Source organism: Pyrus communis, chromosome 2 (assembly GCF_963583255.1).
Source record: "Pyrus communis chromosome 2, drPyrComm1.1, whole genome shotgun sequence".
NCBI lineage: Eukaryota > Viridiplantae > Streptophyta > Magnoliopsida > Rosales > Rosaceae > Pyrus > Pyrus communis.
This window is the reverse complement of record NC_084804.1, coordinates 31321046-31328491: the sequence shown is the minus strand read 5'-3', so window position 1 is coordinate 31328491 and position 7446 is coordinate 31321046. Positions and strand designations below refer to the sequence as shown.

The following is a 7446-nucleotide window of genomic DNA, read 5'->3' as shown; positions in this document are numbered from 1 at the left end:
ATGTCCCCACTAATCAATGCATCCGGACTATTGAAATTTGATCTAATGGCTACAATTATTATAACTTTCAGAGAGACCCCTTATTTGTAGCCATTGGATCAAATTTCAATGGCCCAAATGCATTGATTAGTGTGCTCATATCCCTTGGATCCGAAGGAGATCCAGTTCCTTAACCAACTACATGATTCTTGTAGAATATCTCTGCTCCTTGATATGGTACTAATACAACTTCAAACAGGTTGTCTTTGTTTAACACACATCATAGTATAGGGTTTAAGGTTATCAATATGGAGGAGGGAGAGAGTTGAACTTGCAACCTCTTTCAACATTGTGGAAAAAAAAAATCATATTAATTAAAAGCTAGGGTTTATCGCACATCAAAATTATAGGGTTGATTTCCTCACATATTGATTATACTCATAGTGGTGTCTGTAGATTTTTTATGGTTGTCACAAGCGCTTATGGAGATAGCTAGTCTACCACTTGTACCTCTATAAATAGGCGAGCATTGTTGATCTTCCCACGAATATCCTTCTCTACATTGAAAAAAGATATACACACACACACACACACACACACACATCATGTTTAAATTCTCAATTAGTTGGGTATAGTTAAGAAAATGTGTTGAGGATAGTAATTAAGACATGTAGCCGGGTTAGTGCTGCAAAACATTACCTGTTGATCTTGCAAACAAATCATAGGTCAAGAACAATTCCATTATGGCAGGCATTGACTGTGGCATGAAGTTTGGCACCATGGGGCACCGGCCTAACAATGGTGGCGTTAATTTCATCATCAATGATCATCCCCTTGGTCTCAAAATCAAAAGGGCATATCGTTTCATCATTGCCGTCAATCTCATCATTCGAAAAGTCATGCTGGGTTGAGCCATGGCCAGAGAAGTGGAACACCAACGAGTTTCCTAATTGGCAGCCTTGCATCAACCATTGTAACGTCATTCGCATGTTTTGTTTTGTTAGGATCCTGAAAGGGTCCGTCTCATATTCTACAACACAGCAATATCAAGTCACCTTACATACTTTTGGTGATCATAACATTGAGAAAAATATGTAAGAATAAAAAAAAATTTGATTCTTAGTTTAAACCTCACGAAATGTGAAAAGAAATAGCTTTCGAGAGAAATATTAGTATGCTTTCCACGATTGATAGTGTGAAATTAATTAAATAAGAATACCTGTGAGCATGAGTATGGAAGCAGCTGGAAATCCTAATATGTCAACAAGAAAGTATTTCATGCACTGAACATCGTTCACCGTTCCTTGGAGCTTGTAACTTTTCCCATTGTAACTCACTCCACACAGCACCGCGCGCTTTCTTCCATGCGCAGAAAGTGGCATCAAGGGTTTTGGTACTAATGGCTAGGACGACTGATGATGGTAGTATCAAGGATTAGCAGGGAGGCCCGTATTCGCTCCCCATGTTGGAGAGGGATGCTTAGTCAAAAAAGAGTTTCTAGCTTTGTTCTAACATTGACACATGTCGTGCTGTGATTGGCCTCTGATGTTGACACGTGTTGCGCTGTGATTGGCCTTGACACGTGTCACGTTGTGATTGGTCTCCTAGTTGGAGGGAAACTCTTGTGTGTCTTTGATGGTATAATGTTGACCGGTGCTCAGCAGTTTCGGGATTGGTCAAGTATGGTACAAATAGTGCTCCCCTAAGTTCCTGAGTGAGGGAAGCTCCTCGGTTGGGGACTTGCAAGATCCAAGCCATTGAGTAATCACTAAACTTCTAAGTACCGAAGCGTGATATCATTTTCACTTGCCTCTGCCCCATAGGTAGATGTGGCCTTTTCTCTGGAAGTACTTTTCCTCCATCCAGGAATGGTATCTTTATCTGATGTTGACGCACAAGGTAATGTATCATTTTCATTTGAAGCTTATTTGTAGTTTCGGGCTTGGTCAAGTGCGATACAAACCCTATAGTAGAAGTCCCCCAAGTCTCTGAGCGAGGAGATCTGCTGAAAGAGGTAACAGACAAGGTAAGCAATCAGAGTTCCAAGCAATCAGTCTTAGATTGGAAGTTTTATTTCTGGTTCTAACTTATTGTTCTCCTTCTCCTTGTCTTACAGACCGTAACAAGGACAAAGAAAAGGATATGGAGAATAGATGATATGAGATACTTTTGCTTTTGAAGAAGTAATGGATGAATGGGCACGTGTTTTGTTGCACTTGTTCACTTTCCATAGGCTTATTCTTGAATTGGGCTGGAGGGTTTTTCGGTTTCCTCCAAAGAATAAGCCGACTCAAGAATTTGAAGGTCAAAACAAGTCCGTCAAATCTATAAGTATGTTCGATCCTGATAATATAGGATACTTCTGCTGTTGACAAAGCAATGAATGTGGTATGACGAGGCTTTGTTCTTCGACGTCGATGCTAGCAAAAGGCTATTGAAGTTTCTCGAGCTCTTCAATTAAAGCAACGATGCCGATCTTGGATTTGACTTGGACTCATCCGTCTGGATTGCACGGTTCTATAGGAAGGGCGTCGTGTTGTAGTGATCTGTTCCAGCTTATCATTGAACCTTCTGCTTCAATCTTTTGCATAGTAGAAGTGGTGCACAACCTTTGCATTTGAATTGTCCTTCAAAGCATCACTTCTTGACAACTCATCCACGCTTGGCAGCTTCAGTGTAAAGGGCCACCATCATATCAACTGTTCTGAGGCATTTACCGAAAGAATTTGTGACCTTGACAACAGTTAAGGATGAGTACTCGAGAGCAACGCTATGTAAGCAACAGGCAAAGGTTTTCGGCAATCAGTTCCAGATCGGAAGTTTGATTTCAGGTTCCGACTGATTGCATTATTTCTCCTTGTCCTGCAAGTAAGAGCAAGGGCAAGGGAAAAGACAAGGAAAAAGCATGATATAAGATACTCTTGTTTCAACCCTGATGATATGAGATATTCTTGCTCTCATGTGGCTGGTTGGCAGAGGAATTATTGAGGGGGAAGAAAACGGAGTATTTCGAGAAGCTATGTAGGGAGTCTCCTTTCTGATGTGAGGAAGGGTTGAGCATTTTTGCAGGTCTGCGTAGCCGTTGAGGATGGAGGTCGACATATATAGGAATTCCTCCAACAGCAAGTAGTAATGTTGTTTATTTACCCTTCTCGGTCATAGCAATGTAGTGGGAGCTGCAAGGTTCACATGTTTTAACTTTGTTAGAGATCTTTGACAAAGTTATTAACGTTACTTGGAAAGCTAATGTTACGTATGAAAAGCGTGGACAATTTTTATCCAGGAAAATTCGGCTCTCGAGGTTCGAAGATGGTGCTCCTTCGATTTTCAAAACAAGCGGTGCCTCTTCGATTTCTGAGCAAGCAATCTTGTTGGGAGTGCTTTCTCAAATGTGAGGAAAGGTTGGGCATTTTTGCAAGTTTACTTTGCCACGGAGCACGGAGGTTGACACACATTGGGATTTTCCAGTTATCAAGCAGTGGTGTTGTTCCTTTACCCTTGTGGGTAACAAGGAGTTGATGTTGTCAGAGATCTTTGTCAGAGATCTTTGGCAAAGTTACTTGTGGTATCCAAGGAGTTGATGTTGCATGTGAAGATTGTCGACAAATTTTTCTCAGGAAAATCTACTTTTCAAAATCCGGAGAGTGGTGCTTCTTCGATTTTTGAACAAACGACCATGTTGCCCTTTCTTTTATAGGGGCACCAATTGTGTGCAAAAAGTACGTTCAGAGAGTTATTGCTTGTAGGAAATTTTCCCTTATTTTTGTACTTTAGAGATTTATTGGACCTCATTTTTCCTTCATCATTTCTGCAAATGTCTGGCCCATCCGACAGTCATTTTGACTTGAACGTTGGTGAAGAAGCAGCCATGTATCCTCAAGACAACATATGGCGCCCATCCTTCTTATCCCCTACTGGTCAGCTTATCGTTGAAGACTCTGTGATGAAGAATGATATGATCGCTGCGGTGGTGGCCAGGAACCTTCTCACTCCCAAAGATAACAGACTACTTTCCAGACGGTCTGATGAGTTGGCTGTTAAGGATTCTCTAGTTCTCAGTATTCAGTGTGCGGGTTCTATGTCTAATATGGCCCAACGCCTATTTGCTCGAACCCGCCAAGTTGAATCATTGGCGGTTGAAGTGATAAGTCTTAAACAGGAGGTCAAAGGGCTCAAGCACGAGAATAAACAGTTACACAGGCTCGCACATAGCTATGTTATAAGTATGAAGAGAAAGCTTAACAGGCTACAGGAATCCGATGGTCAGATTTTAAGTGATCATCAAAGGTTTGTGGGTTTGTTCAAAAGGAATTTATTGCCTTCGTCTTCTAGGGTTGTACCATGTACTGAATCTCCAAATTACCAACCGTCGGTCCTCCTCTTTCTGGGGTTCTGCCCAGTACTGAGGCTCTGAATGATCAACCTCTGGTGCCTCCTCTTTCTGGGGCTCTGCTGAGTACTGAGACTTCTCATAAGCAACCTTTGTGAAGGCTCCCTTCTGTTCGTTTGTTTTGATTCATTTGTATGCATATATCTATAATTTATCAAAGATATCAATAAACAAGCTTTACTTCATTCAATGTATTGTGTTAAATACAGTAAGGCATCATTCACTAAGTTTTTTGAATTTTTTCTTTTGTTGAAATTTGTATGTTGAAACTTCGTGGGTGGATCCTGTAGGTTGAAACAATGCTCCTTTAATTTCCCGAGTGAGGAAAACTTCTCAGTTGGGGACTTGAAAAATCCAAGTCACTGAGTAGTCGCGAAACTTTCGAGTACCAAGGTGTAGTAGCATATGGTAGGAATCCCCCAAATTTCTGGTCGAGGATAGTTGCTGAGGGAGGTGTTTTGGTAATAGCCAAATTGTCAAAGTAACGAAGCCTTTTTTTTTATGTCAAACTTTCATGTATGCCTCATCCCAAAAATATTTCCAATTAGTTTGAGGTTCACAAAGGTCCAATATTTTCCTTTTATGTTAGAAGCCCAAAGATTTCTAAGCCTAGCCCCAAGGCTTTCATTTTAGATGTTGTCCCACAAAAAATTGCATAGGGCTGAGACCCTCTTCCTTTTTTATTTATTTATTTATTTTATTATTATTATTATTATTATTTTTACACTTGTTTGGCCCAAGAGAGAGAGGATCCGTGCCCAGCCTTCCTTTGATGTGCAACCCAACACCAGTGGCCCTTGTTGGCTGCTGTGAAAGCTTTTGAAATTGTGTCCGACTCCCTTTGTACGTGGAACACAAGATTAGCTCCCTTTTGGGCTGCTCTGTGTGTGTGTGTGTGTATTATTTTTTTTGTTAGCTAAGTCCGGTCCAGCTCCTATTTTATGTGAAGCCCAGTACCAGCCTAGCCTTTGTTGAAAGCGGCCCAAGGCCTACTCAAAACCTAGCCTTGTTCCTTGTTCCACCCTTGCCTCATTCCCCATTTCCTCTAACTTTTCTCACCCTTGCATAGCTGTCTGTGTCTGTCGTCCCCAGTGTTCTTTCACCTCTTTGTTTTTTTATAAACTTTTGTTTCGTAAATTTTGGGACCTAGCTTAAGATAAGCCCCATTTTCACATCTCTGGAACCTTTGTCTTTGTGTGAATTTTGCTGTTGAGATTTGGGGGAATCTGGGCTGCAAGTTGCAGTTAGTGTATTTATGTATGAGGCCTAGGGACTTAGGGAAGCTGCAATAGGGATTAGGTGAAGCAACAGGTAAAGTCGGTCTATGGATGATGTTGGTTGCAGGTTGTAGTACCTTCACCATTGGTGAACTTTTTGTACTTTTGTTCCACCATGAAACTTAGAACTTTGACGTCTTGTTTCACCTATTATAACATGTTTGAAAACATATATATATATATATATATATATAGTCAAATAATAGAAGTAGGTGTGATATCATGTTTTCTGGTAGTGGTATGTGATATCACATACATAGCAATAATAATAACATTAAATAATGAGCTATTACGGTAATAGGCATGTATGTCTATTTATAACAAGGACTTTGTGGATGTAAAACAAAAAAAATGTTTATGTTTACCCACGTGTTTTTGTACAAACTTAAGAGAATGTTGGGTTTTGTGAACCAAATTTATTTATTTGCAGCAAAGTTTTGTTTTTGGAAAATAGTTTAATAGGTAAGGTTTGTTGGTAATGGGTTTTTGTTTGGGTATATAACTTGAATAGTTGAAGCTATTTTTAGAACACAAAACTTGATTTTGCTTCACACTATCTTGATCAAGAGTGTGTGAAGCTTTCACATGTTTTCGTGTTGAAGTTTTGTAGTGAAGCTTTGTAGGTGAAACTTTGTGGTTGAAGGTTGAAGCTTTGTAGGTGAAGCTTTGTGGTTGAAGCTTTGTGTTGGTCACCATAAATCGGTTTTGCTTCACACTATCTTGATCAAGAGTGTGTGAGGCTTTTGACATTTGTAGTTGTCCTTCATTTGTAGAAGCTTTTGTTGGCACCATAAATTGGTTTTGCTTCACACTATCTTGACTAAGAGTGTGTGAAGCTTTTGAGATTTGCGGTTGCCCTTTCTTGATGAAGCTACTGCGTTCCCCCTTGCCTTTTATTTATTTATTTTTTTGGAGTGAGGGAACTGAAAATTTGAAATTTGAAACTCCCTAGCTTGTGTGGAAGTTTGAAGACTTTCTATGTGGGGCTTTCTCATGGTTTGAATTTGAATTTTGAATTTCTTTGGCCCTGTTGAACTATATAAAAAGGATAAGTTTCCACTCTTTACCTTGCCTTCATTCGCTCATTTTGTAGTAATTTTTTAAGACAAAGTGTTCTCTAGTTGAGAGGAATTCCAGCACTGCTTTGCACTATCTTCAGGTTAGTAGTCTTCTCTACTAGATCAAATGCTTTCATTCTTGTTGAATTGTTTCAGTGTTCATGTATTTGGTTGAGAACATGGTGAATTGGTTGAGCTTTTCTTCATGCCCTAGGGACTTCCTTATGTTTCGATCCTTCATGTAGTGATAGAGTTTGTTTCTGTTTGTTGTAGATGTCAAAGCCTGGAAGTCCTAGTGATGAGGGCTTCCCTAGCTCTAGCTCTAGGTTTGAGCCTACAATGTCGGAAACTTTAGATGATCTTCACAACTGTCAAACCTTAGTTAATGTTAGTTCTTCCTCTTTCATGTTCGTGGATGAGGAGGTTGTTTTTAACACCATACCCATATTTCGCTCTGAGTTCGCAGCAGACCATTTAGAGAACAACGTGTTAGATAGCAAAAAACAGCTTGAAGCCCTAAGGCAGTCATGTAGTATCCCCCGTAGTGTAGGAATACATTTGGTACATTGTGAAGAATTGCCCTCTGAGCCGCCCAAGGGTCATGTTATGTTCTACACCCAAATACTAGTGACCTTAGGGGTAAAGCTACCTTTGCACCGGTGGTTGCAACAGATGTTATCTTTTATCGGATATGCGCCTGGGCAAATCAACCCTGGTTTCTGGGATACCTTAATCGGGTTTT

At 40.2% G+C, this 7446-nt stretch overlaps 1 pseudogene; it reads right to left on the bottom strand.

The window, feature by feature from the left end:
* Positions 1–400: 400 nt before the first annotated feature.
* LOC137725048 (metacaspase-1-like) lies at positions 401–1737 on the bottom strand (annotated as a pseudogene).
* Between the last annotated feature and the right edge of the window lie 5709 nt (positions 1738–7446).